This window comes from Notechis scutatus, chromosome 8 (assembly GCF_049901735.1).
Source record: "Notechis scutatus isolate UNSWTSFEM ecotype Mainland chromosome 8, rNotScu1.2, whole genome shotgun sequence".
Classification (NCBI taxonomy): Eukaryota; Metazoa; Chordata; class Lepidosauria; order Squamata; family Elapidae; genus Notechis; species Notechis scutatus.
In genome coordinates this window covers 14173287-14185248 of record NC_142016.1, presented here as the reverse complement: position 1 = coordinate 14185248, position 11962 = coordinate 14173287, and the positions used below count along the sequence as shown (strand labels likewise).

The 11962-nt window shown below is 41.8% G+C and overlaps 1 pseudogene; it reads right to left on the bottom strand.

Moving 5' to 3' along the window:
• Positions 1-320: 320 nt before the first annotated feature.
• Positions 321-10952, bottom strand: LOC113417648 (CCN family member 2-like; annotated as a pseudogene).
• Positions 10953-11962: the final 1010 nt, after the last annotated feature.

The following is an 11962-nucleotide window of genomic DNA, read 5'->3' as shown; positions in this document are numbered from 1 at the left end:
ACTGGAAGGTGGGAAATGGAAGCACCTCTAAAAACAGACTAGTCCAAAATTATTATTCAACAGCCATAAAATGGGGAGCCAGAACAAGTGATCACCAGCTACCGCCTCCCCCCCTTTGCAAGATTGTGCGTGATTGGTAGAGAACCAAGTACATTAGCCCTGTCTTAAAACACAACATGCCAGATATATGTTGCTGGTCTCTAGACATGAACTCTCTTGGATCATTTGAGATCATTGCCGCTTTCTCTAAAATGTGATCAGCAAATACATCTTTAGATACTTTCAACCTTCTGGATCTAGAGTGGGAGTAGGACCCAGCACTACTGATTCTTTAGTTTGAAGTGGTCCTCTACCACTGACCGGTGGTAACTGCCCAGAAAGACATCGTTCTCTGCAGGACAGTCAAAGTGGCAAGAGCAAGATTTGATGAACATCATTTTCTGGACAAACGACTCTCCCTCTCGGCACTGAAATTCCACTTCCACTGTGCTGGTGAGACGTGGTGTACAACAGCGATTGTCTGTGCAGCTGCCACAGAATTTTGGCCAATAGGAGTGGACGCTGGTGCAGCCGGTGAACTCAAAGTTGATTGCCTCATGAGATTTAGGGTTTCACAGGCACCTTTTTCCTTTCTGGAAAAAAAAAATACAGATGCCAATCACTTGGATGGGTTCTGAGTTATCCCTGCCTTTTTCAACCTGATGGTTGTCATACCATCAAAACTGTGACATATGACGTTGCATCAGAAGAAGGAGAGAAGGACTGAGCTGCGATCTCAGGCAGATCCAACTGTGAGGATTTGGGCTTTGGTACCAGAGATGATCAGAGATGAAAGCTGGACCTTTAAGTTTAAGGAACAGTGCTTTACAGCAATCAAGTGGAAAAACAATGTGTGTGAGAATCTGGCCTTGTGTTTTTCCATCTGTGGATTTTAAGCTGTATCTGTCTTTCTGGAAATGTCAACCGTCTTGCCTGGACTACCACATCTATATTCAAACTTTGGATAGAACTGGGATTATCCGTTCTATTGTGACCATCAGCACTAATTTCAGCTTTAGATAAGTAACAATTTTGTGTCCCAAAGGTGCTTTTTTCAAGAGGCAACTGGACTTTGTTTTTTCTTTGAAGACGTTTTGCTTCTCTAGAGACTTCTTGGATGAGAAGTGAAATGTCTTCAAAGAAAAAACGAAGTCCAGTTGCCTCTTGAAAAAGCACCTTTGGGACAACCATGACCCGGATGACTGAGAATCTCTACAGACTTTTAACAACTTAATGAAATCTTTCTGGGTATGTAACACATCAGGATTGCAACTGCAAAAGTTCATAAAATGTCTGGAGATAGTGATCTATACTCAGTGGTGAAGTTCACACATTTTTAAGTGGCCTTGATTGAGAAACACTGTTTTAAGGTGTTAGTTAGACGGATGCAGAAACAATCATTTTCACAATAATAGTTTATTTTTTTAAAAAAAAACTACCTGTGTTCCTGTGTGGAGCTCTCCAAGGTTCTGATGGTGCTTTATTTTACAGTACCAGAAACCAGAAGTGCCTTCACTATTCACACAGCTACCTGTCCTTAGTTGGGATCTTTGAACCACTCAACCAGCTCAGCCATTTGAGTTACTCTCAACCAAACACATTTTATGGGTTTATTGTGAAAATAACATCTACACTGTGATAATATTATCTTGAACTATTAAGAGGAAAAGCAGGGCATAAATATGAAAAATACAATTCAAAGCATGTTTTCTCTCAGCTCTATAGTTTTCTTTGTGCTACTTACAATATGTTTATTATGCAAAAAAACCAAAACCCATCACCCTCTGAAGGATCTTTCAGAATGGATAACTATAAAAAACATTTAAAACATACTAAGACATTCGCTCCAGCTTCCCCTTTGCTGGAGATGCTGTATAGAATTTGTCAAGGATATTTTAACCTAGAAGGCTGCAGAGGTTGGACTGAGGTGTCTTGATAACCTCTTCCAAGTGATCTAATTAAAATACAACAGGTACAAATCAATCCAAGGCTGTTGCCACTCTCTCATTCCAAGAGATGACCAAGATCTTGGTCAACCCATGCACCAGGTCCTAAAGGGACCTTCCCTCAAATGTCCTCTGAAAATCAATATGGTCCATGAGGTGTCTGGAATGACCAATCAAGTGGATCTTTTTTCTTATGCTATGGAGCAAACATGGAGATATGATAAACTCCAGAATGATGACTATTTTATTACGGGCTAACTAGACTTTAAGCTAATAGCAACCTAAGCTAGGCCCACTGAAGATCTAACAACCAGGAAATGGGGTTCAGTCCAGAGGGTTGAAAAGAAAAATTGGCACTAGACACCACCACCTTGTCTTTTTTCATATGTCCCTCTGCCCATCACTAGCAAGATGTCCTTGCTGGCCCCTTCCGCCATCAAAACAACACCCCCATACTCTGCCAACTGTCCCCCAGGTCCAAGGAAGCCATCCAGCTCCCAGATACATACTCCTCCCTGTAATGCACATTTAGATATATTTGCCACCTCAATTAGTTCAATTCAACCTACTAAATTCAGGAGATTCTTGACATATTCTATCCAGTTTGTCTCCATCATTTCTGGTCCCCACCAACTCTGCTCCCATCCCCTTGCAGAAGTTGATATCTGACACTTGGCACCCACTTCACCCAGCTGCCACAGTACCTTGATGCTCCAGTCCAGAGAGACGTTGCAGAATCGAACCAAGCACAGCCTGCTCTCCTTCTCCAATTGGCACTGCGGATTGTCATTGGTAACACGGGTAGAGATGCCCATCCCACAGGTCTTAGAACAGACACTCCATTCAGTGGTCTGCACCAAGCAGTTCACCTGAAGGTCATTCAATGTGGACTTAAGCTCTAACTCAGGCTTGGGAGCAAATCTGTTCCTGTAAACTGAGATGGGCAAAGGAATTTCCATGAGCAAATTCTAAAGATTAAAAGTAAAAGAGGTGTGATTTCTCTCTCTCTCTCTGTGTGTGTGTATGTAGTTTATTCATACATTTTCCATCAACATATATAAGTGCTTTGTACACAGTGTATTGTCTGAATCAGTTGCTCACATAATAAAGTTTTCCAAGTTCCTAATTTCTACTTCTATTATCCAACCATTTATAAAACAAATCCCATATTTGGAAATATTCTGTATCTTTCTCTTTTATCTTTAATGCCAGGCTATCCATTTCTGCGCAATCTAATATTTTTTAATTTTATTTTTTTAAGAGGTGTGATTTCTTTTTCACATAGCTTTCCTTAACCTCATTAATTTTTTCACTTGGCCAAGCCATGGCAGCCTGAAAACATCCAAAAGGCACCAAGCTGAAGAAGACTGATTTAAAGAGTTGATTTTCATTGAACTAAATCCACACTCACTTTATCTCATCCTGCAATAATGCAGCATATTGGAGGGGTATATATTTAAAATGAAATCCACCTTATGGCTCAGAGGGACAGCATTAGAAATTAGTTATACAATGGTTAGATAATAAAATATAGTAATGAAATATGTAAATTTTTAGAAAATAATAAATATATAAAGATGTACTTCTTTTTTATTATATCTACAAAATGTTTTTAGGATAGATTTGGGAGGATAATATGAATTGTTATAAAATAAACTAAGTAAATTATGCTTATCTCATAAAATATGAATGAATAAAACTATAGTCAAATGATTGATTAATAACGATATTGGGGTATTTAATTTTTGATTGATAATATGAGCTTTTATGTAATGTAACTGTAATTGAAGACTACGAAATGGATGCACAAAATAATTTGTAAACCAACCGGCACACTGTTTGTATACCTATGGAAGAAAGTTTGATGTTTTTATGTTTTGTTTGTTTATGTTTGTTTTTAAAAACCAATAAAATTTACAAAAAAGAAAAAATAAATTAATTATACATATGGAAGATTGGTCACTTACAAAGGAATTTTAAAGGACTGCCCAGCAAGAGACAAATACTGAAATATCTCTTTCTGAAAGAGATTGCTGGAGACAATGTTGTTGTCAGCGTTCCAACTAACCAACTCCAAACCAATAAACTCTGAGACAGACATTTCCTCAAAGTTCCATTTTATTAGAGTTGTCATATTGGCACATCTGGGAAAACCTGTATCTGAGAGTTCTGGGTTCTCCCTTCCCAAAAGAAAATCAAAGATCCCTCCCTGCATCCATCAGTCCATCGCTTGGCCCAATCAAATCTTCATCCCCACTGGAGACATCCCTCCAGTTACTCCCCTCCAGGTGCAGGGTAACATGTCCTTGACTCTCTGGGAAGAATGTTGTTGTGTCTCAACTTCTACCTCACTATGAAATTCCCCCCTCCCAAATCCCAGGCACTTAATGTGGCAGCCTCGAAGTTTCCAAATAAAAATGCCTTCCAAGGTTGACAATAAAAAATGTAATGTCTATTCTTAGTCTCACAGGCTCAAGAGATTTAGTAAAGTCTTCTCAGAGGTGGCACCAAGGTAAGTTATCATGTTTAATTGCAGGTAGGTTATCGTGTTTAAATCACCGGACAGCAGTAAACTTTGGTGTGTCCGTCTGTTTTGCTCTTCTTCGAAAGAGGTCTGGTTCACACCTCATGCGGAACATTTATCTGTCATCCATGTTTTAAGGAGTAAACACTACGTCATAAACCATGGTTCTTAAAGCTCTTGGCAGCCCACTTCAACCAAAAGCAAGAGTCTCTTAAGGTTTCTTGCCACAAAATTATTGGAAGAGAAGAGACTAAAATTACAGAAATCTTAGCTGAGAAGCTTTCATTATCAGGACTCAGTTCAATATCTCAGCTAATTAAGAAGGCTTCTTTTTCAGTCTTTGCTAAGATCTCTGTGAACTGATCAAAAAGCTATTCTCTTAACAAACAAGAGTAGAATATCTGGGTGATCAGGATGTAAATTTCTCTCAGACTCTGAACATATCATGGCAGCTCACACAATCCATTAAACTAAACCCAAGCAAATCACATTATACTATGTTCTTTAATATGATGTGTGAATTCAGCCAATAGTTTATAAAAATGCCTCTCTGACTATCCTTTTCTCGATTGTCTAGTGAACTGCTTCTTTTGAAATCTTTAGACAGTTCTACTTGTTCTTGAAGAGCTCTTTTCAATTGCCCTCTTGGTTTTTTTTGGTTTTTTGGGGGGAAGGGGGTAAGTAGGCAAGCTCCTGGCTCTGTTTCAAGATTTTGTTTTAGTGTTGTTCAGCAGAGTTTTCCTTCAACATTGCTCAGCCCTAACAAATACCATAGTTCTGCATGCAAAGCACCCACTCTATAATTTCTTATGATCCTCTCCCTTCTACCAATCGTAAGTGCATAAAACAATCTCGTTCTCCTCTTCCTCAATACTGTTCAGGCTTCTCTTGACCCTTCATCAAAGATGAGTTCTACAGAGCCATAAGATCTACCTTTATGTAGCGATTCTAGGCTGCATCAACAGAGGGATAGAATCAAGAGCACGTGAAGTGTTAACACCGCTTTATAATGCCTTGGTAAGGCCACATTTGGAATCCTGGACCCAGCTTTGGTCACCACGATGTAAAAAAGATGTTGAGACTCTAGAAAGAGTGCAGGGAAGAGCAACCAAGATGATTAAGGGACTGGAGGCAATTTAGGGGCTTATGAGCATTTTAATTTGCACCTTTGAAGTACACCAGGAGTGTCCAATCTTGGCGGCTTTATGACTTGTGGACTTCAACACCCAGAATTCTTCAGCCATTTTTAAAAAATACTGAAAATGCCTCTGCTCTTAAAAACGGGTTTTTTAAAAACATGGTCACCTTAAGATGTGTGGACTTCAACTCCCTGAATTCCCCAGCTTGTTAGGAAATTCTGGGAGTTGGAAGTCCATAAAGTCCATAAGGCCACACTTGGAATACTGCATTCAGTTTTGGTCGCTATGATGTAAAAAAAGATGTTGAGGCTCTAGAAAGAGTACAGAGAAGAGCAAGAGAAGAAGATGATTAGAGGACTGGAGGCTAAAACATATGACGAAAAGTTTCAGGAACTGGTTATGTCTGGTTTCAGGAAAAGAAGGACTAGGGGAGACATGACAGCAGTGTTCTGATATCTCAGAGGTTGCAACAAAGAAGAAGGGCTCAAACTATTTTCCAAAGCAGCAGAAGGCAGGACAAGAAGCAAAGGGTGGAAATGAATCAAGGAGAGAAGCAACCTAGAACTAAGGAGAAATTTCCTGACAGTTAGAACAATGAATCAGTGGAACAACTTGCCTCCAGAGATTGTGAATGCTCCAACACTGGAAGTTTTTAAGAAGAGGTTGGATAACCATTTGTCTGAAGTGGTGTATGATATCCTGCCTAAGCAGGGGGTTGGACTAGAAGACCTCCAAGGTCCCTTCCAACTCTGTTATTCTATTCTATTCTTTAACTCTTCTGTTCTAATTACAGCACCTCCTCTCTGTCCCTGTTCATAGTTCTCCCATCTCACCAGCCATACCTTTCTCGTAAGGGGTCTTTTGATGGCTTCCTTCACAGACCCACTCTTCACAACACTTGTTCTGCACTTTTACCCAGTGGTGAAAGGGACAGTCAGGGGGAGGGAGACGTGCCCCATCAGGGCAAAGGGGAATGCAGCCAATGGACCCATCCATGCAGATACATTGCAGCTGACAACTGGGCTGGAAACTCTCTCCATTTAGATAGGTTTTTCCCATCAGGACACAGGAGGACCCTTCATAAGCTGGAGGAGGAACAGAAAGGTATGATGACCCAGAGCATGACACAAAGGCAACACCATCAGATAATCAGTAGGAGTCCCTTTATTAGCTCCAACTTTGCCCCCAATGTCCTGATTACCTTCTGGCTGGAGAAAAACTCCCAGGAACAGCCTTTGGCTGCAGAAAATCAAGTCCAAAACATGGTCAACAAAAACTGTAACTATGAGTCCAATCAAGGCAAAATGAGGTGATTAGTCCATCAGGGCAGGAGAAGGAATTCCAGACGTGAAGGCATAGCAATAACTAAACACGGTTGGGAGGATGCCAGGAACACAGATAACCAAAGTACACACAAGATAAACTCAACGTTTGCTCCCAGCAGCTGCTGCAGATAGCATTCAGTTCTTATAAACTTTCATTCCCAGGTGTGGCTAATGAAGGGAATCAGGGCCTTTTCCTCCCCCGTAAGCCACTCAACCCATGTTGCTCTCTTCTCTGTTCCTCCCTGCATGCCCTAGGATGAAGAGGGGGTGGGGCCTGGGTCTTCCTCCGAATTTCCTCTCCCTTGCTCTGCCCAGCTGGACTTTGCCCTTCCCCAGTTTCTTCCACAGCCAACAGAGTGACACTCCCACTTCCTGTTAGCTTTTCCTCTTCCTCCTCAGATTCAGACTCTGACAGGGGCATGACACAAAAGTGTGTGTGTGAGCAGGACTTTAACACGGAATATGTACAGTCCACAGAAGCAACCATCACACTTACATTGGGTGGCATTAAACAGAATGGAAAGCTGTGCATATTTTATTACAAATATAGCCGTATTTTCTACAAAAGCAGTCAAATGTCAGCAAATTCATCATTAATACCAGAACATTGGTCTTTGTTTTAGACAGTTTAATCATTTTTCCTTCCTTTCTTTTTTCTGCTTTCATTTTAATTACCATCCAATGAGTCTTCTAATGTCTGTAACCTTTGGTATTTTCCAAACAAATGGCATGACATTTCCAGTGTATTAATCCCCGGCTTGCCAAATTCCACGAAGATGTCAAAGGGTAGCCATTTTTAGTATACTCTACCAAAGAATGGACACACAGACGGCTACTTATCTAAACAAAATAAAACGTACAATTTTATTAAAGTTCTCTCTTTTTGGCTACTCTTCATGATCTTTGAACAAACTAAAGTTCTTCTTCTTCCATGCAAAATAATGTTCCCACTACAGAGTAATAAAAACAAAAATAGATGCATTTCCATTCATTTAAGTTCCCATTGATTGGGAATGAATGAATGCTTGCTTTGGTTTCGCTCATTTGATTCCCCCCTCCCCCCTGAACAGAATGAAAAGAGACTTTAGTGGTCTTTAGTCCATGAAATCTTGGAATATAGAAATATGGCTTTGTAGAACCAATGAAATGAGAAGTGTATTGAACAGTATTTCCCAACTGGGGTAATTTTGAGATATTGAACTCAACTCCCAGAATCCTCCAGGCTGCATAGCCACTAAGAATTCTGGAAGTTGAAATTCATACAGATTAAGATTGCCCAGGCTTGGGAACACTATTGTAGATCATTCATATCCACAGACCAAACAAGAAATTATTTTAGCCTATTATCCATCTTAGTAATTGGATAATGCTTTTACCCTTAGTGCAGATGTAATCTATATTCTTATAAATCTATCTTCTATAACCTTCTTATAAAGAACAAGCTTTTTGAGTATAGAGGAGGGTCATTTAAACCAGAGGTCTCCAACCTTGGCCACTTTAAGCCTGGAGGACTTCAACTCCCAGAATACCCCAGCCAGCTATTCTGGGAGTTGAAGTCCTCCAGGCTTAAAGCGGCCAAGGTTGGAGACCCCTGATTTAAACCATTAAATCCCATTCTCTGCAGAAATCCAAATAAAAGCATCCAATCTTGATCTGTAAAACATCACTGAAGGGAACCCACCAGCTCCCTCCATCATTGGTTCCACTAAACTGGTGTTAAGAAGCTTTTTCTGATGTTCAAAAAGATTTGCCTTCCTATAAGTTAAGAAAATTATTCAGTCTTATGTCTTGGGATGATAGAGAAGAAGTCTCTTCTGTACAATATTCTTTCAGGAACTTGAATAATGCTATCATATCTTACTTTCTACTATATTGCCTTTTTTCAAAGCTAGACATAGCCAATTCCTTCACTCCCTCCTCCTTTGGCACGGTCTATCTGTATGTATGTATTTCTACCTGCCAGTCTACTCTACTCTACTCTACTCTACTCTACTCTACTCTACTCTACTCTACTCTACTCTAATCTAATCTAATCTAATCTAAGAAATAAAAACAGCAAGATAAAACAAAACTCTTCCCACTATGTGTCAGACCAACCATATTATTGACCTCTGACTCAACCCTATCCTATCCTAGCCCAATATGGGGGAAAGTCCATATCTTCAATCATTCCCTTTTTTCATTGTTATTCCAAATTGTTCCCCAGAATTGGGGGACCAGCACAGATATTGAGTGGAAGAATTGCTATCCATGACAGGCAAATTATGTTCTTGTAAAAGGAGAAGAATAGGAGCGGACTACTCACCTAAACAGATGCCACTATCTTTCTGGGTTTGGGAAAAGTCGCAGTGGAGCCCTTTGTGGTGATCACAGGGGTCTTGCCGCGAGCACAGCTCCCCAAGCTGCCGGGAACATACCCTGCAGCAACCACAGTCATCTAGCAAAAGGCTGTTGCCAAGAGGGCAGAGGGTAGCCTGTGAGGGACACTGGCAAGGATAGGAACATGCCTGAGATGCTCCCTAGAAAAGAGACAAGAAACTCAGCAGTGCATGGACAACAGTGAGCTCAAATCTTTTTTTTTTTTTTCCCCATTAAAATGCCACTCAGACGCTGCCCTAGGAATTCCTGTATGGCACATGCCATCCAAACAGGGGTGGGCAGCTGGGGGTCCGCAGGGGTTCGGGAGACCCACTAGCTAAGATTCTGTGCAGTTCGGAGAACCCCCAAATCCCACTCCTGGCTGCCCCCACCCACCCCACTCCACCCCTCCCAGGAGTCCCCACATGGCCCATTTTGGATGCAGGTAAGTGCATGGCCATGGAGGCTCAGGGAGGGGGGTAAAACGGGCCTCCTGAAAGTTCAGGAAGGCCGGAAAAGGGCCCGTTTCTGGCTTCCAGAGAGCCTCCGGAGCCCAGAGAGGCCATTTTCGCCCTCTTGGAGGCTTGAGGAAAACCTCCAGAGCTCAGGGAGGGCAAAAATGCCCCCCCCCCCCGCTGTGGTACAGGAGGCCGGCTAGGCCACACCCACCATGGCCACACCCACCCAGCAACCGGGTAGAGAACCCCTTGCTAAAATTTTTGAAGCCCACCCCTACATCCAAATCATCCGCAGGAGGAAACAACTTTCGGCTCTTCTGGCTACAATAAAAAAGTAGGAGGTAGAAGAGATGGGATTCCTTGATAGCCCCATATAACATCACACTGGAGGGGATTAGTTGAGGAAGGGATTATGGAGCGCAGCACAGGTTTAGAAGCAGCAGCACTGGATTTGTGAGATTCCAAAACTCGAATGATATAAACACACATAGTTTTCTCCCCACATCAAAGCCGAACAACATGGACTAGTTGCAAGAAGACTTCTTAGATTCCTCACTCTCTAAACCAGGGACCAGAGGTGGTATTCAGAAGGTTCTGACCAGTTTTGGAGAACCGGTAGCGGAAATTTTGAGTAGTTCGGAGAACTGGCAAATCCCACCTCTGACTGGCCCCGCCAACCCCATCTATTCTCTGCCTCCCATTGAGTCCCAGCTGATCGGCTGGGTCTTCTTTGGTTGCCCTGCACAGGAGAACGGAGCTGGAAAGCAGGTTAGGAGGGTGAGGAAGGAATGGAGATTTTGCAGTATCCTTCCCCTGCCACGCCCACCAAGACACACCCACCAAGACACACCAAGCCCACCAAGCTACACCACACCCACCAAGCCACGCCCACCAAGCCACGCCCACAGAACTGGTAGTAAAAAAAAATTTGAATCCCACCACTGACAGGGATGTATAACCTTAGCAACGTTTAAGACTTGTGGACTTCAACTCCCAGAATTCCCCAGCCAGCATTATTTTAAAAAAAAACAACCTTTGAGAAGACTACACCCTCCCATTTCCACTGCTATATCTTCATAGAAATATACCGTACATACCCATCCAGGAAGACGGGCCAATAAAAAGAAGGTCAGAATAACGATTACCCCAGAGTTGTCAAACATCCTGAACTTCCTGCTCCTTGTTGCCTTCTGAACAGTAATGAATTGAAACTCATTTTTTAAATAGACCTCCATGAGAGGGCTGGGCCTCCAGCTGAGTGACAATCTGGAAGATAGCCAAACACGGAGCACAAGGAGAATTTTTTTCTGAATTCCATAGAATTCTTACTACTGGCTGAACTTGGCATGTCCACGTAATAACACTGCATTTTTGCAGGAGGAAGAGGAAAGAGACATCAACTTCGCAGGCCACCTCTTGAGAAGATGCTAGGTTTCTTTTAATCTCAGAAGTATTTGTGCCATGACTCCTTACGCCATCCTGTCAAGCTTCCTGTCAGTCTGTGCTCCATTCAAAATCCAAGAAAGAAATACTTAGACTCCATAGATTAGAGAAAAGAATTCTTTTACTGAAAATGAAGTGGTAGCATCAAGTAGGATTCTGAATCTGAGAAATTAGGCGTGCAGATCACATATACAAAGTGATGAAATTGTTCCCACCCCCCCATAGTTCAAAAGATTCTTCCAATTAAAAGTTCTGAATATGATCATGTGGACATCTTCAGGTGGTGATGAGGCCTCTGTCCGTTGACCTTGGCATATTTTGATAAAGGTTTGCAGCTGCGCAGAGAAAAGAAAGCTAAGCGAGAAATAGAAACCTAAAAGTTATACTTAAATTTAAATTTATACTTTCCCCCACTCCTCATTTACACAACACAAGAATGTAACACCTCCAGCTCTCTTCCCAGACCAAAGCCCCCCTCCTCCCCCCGTTACTTATGGCAGCCGAAAGATGCAAAACAATAGTAGAAGATCTTGAAGGCTGACACTTCCAAGCACCAACCAAATTAAAACTCCAAGGCGAATTTCTTCCTCAAAGTATAAATTTATTGGAGACATCATATTGGCACATCTGGGGAAAACCCGAATCTAAAATCCTGCATTTTCCCCATCCAAAGTAACACCCAAAGTTCCTTCCCCTGCATTCATCTCTGTATCACATGGTCCAATCAAAT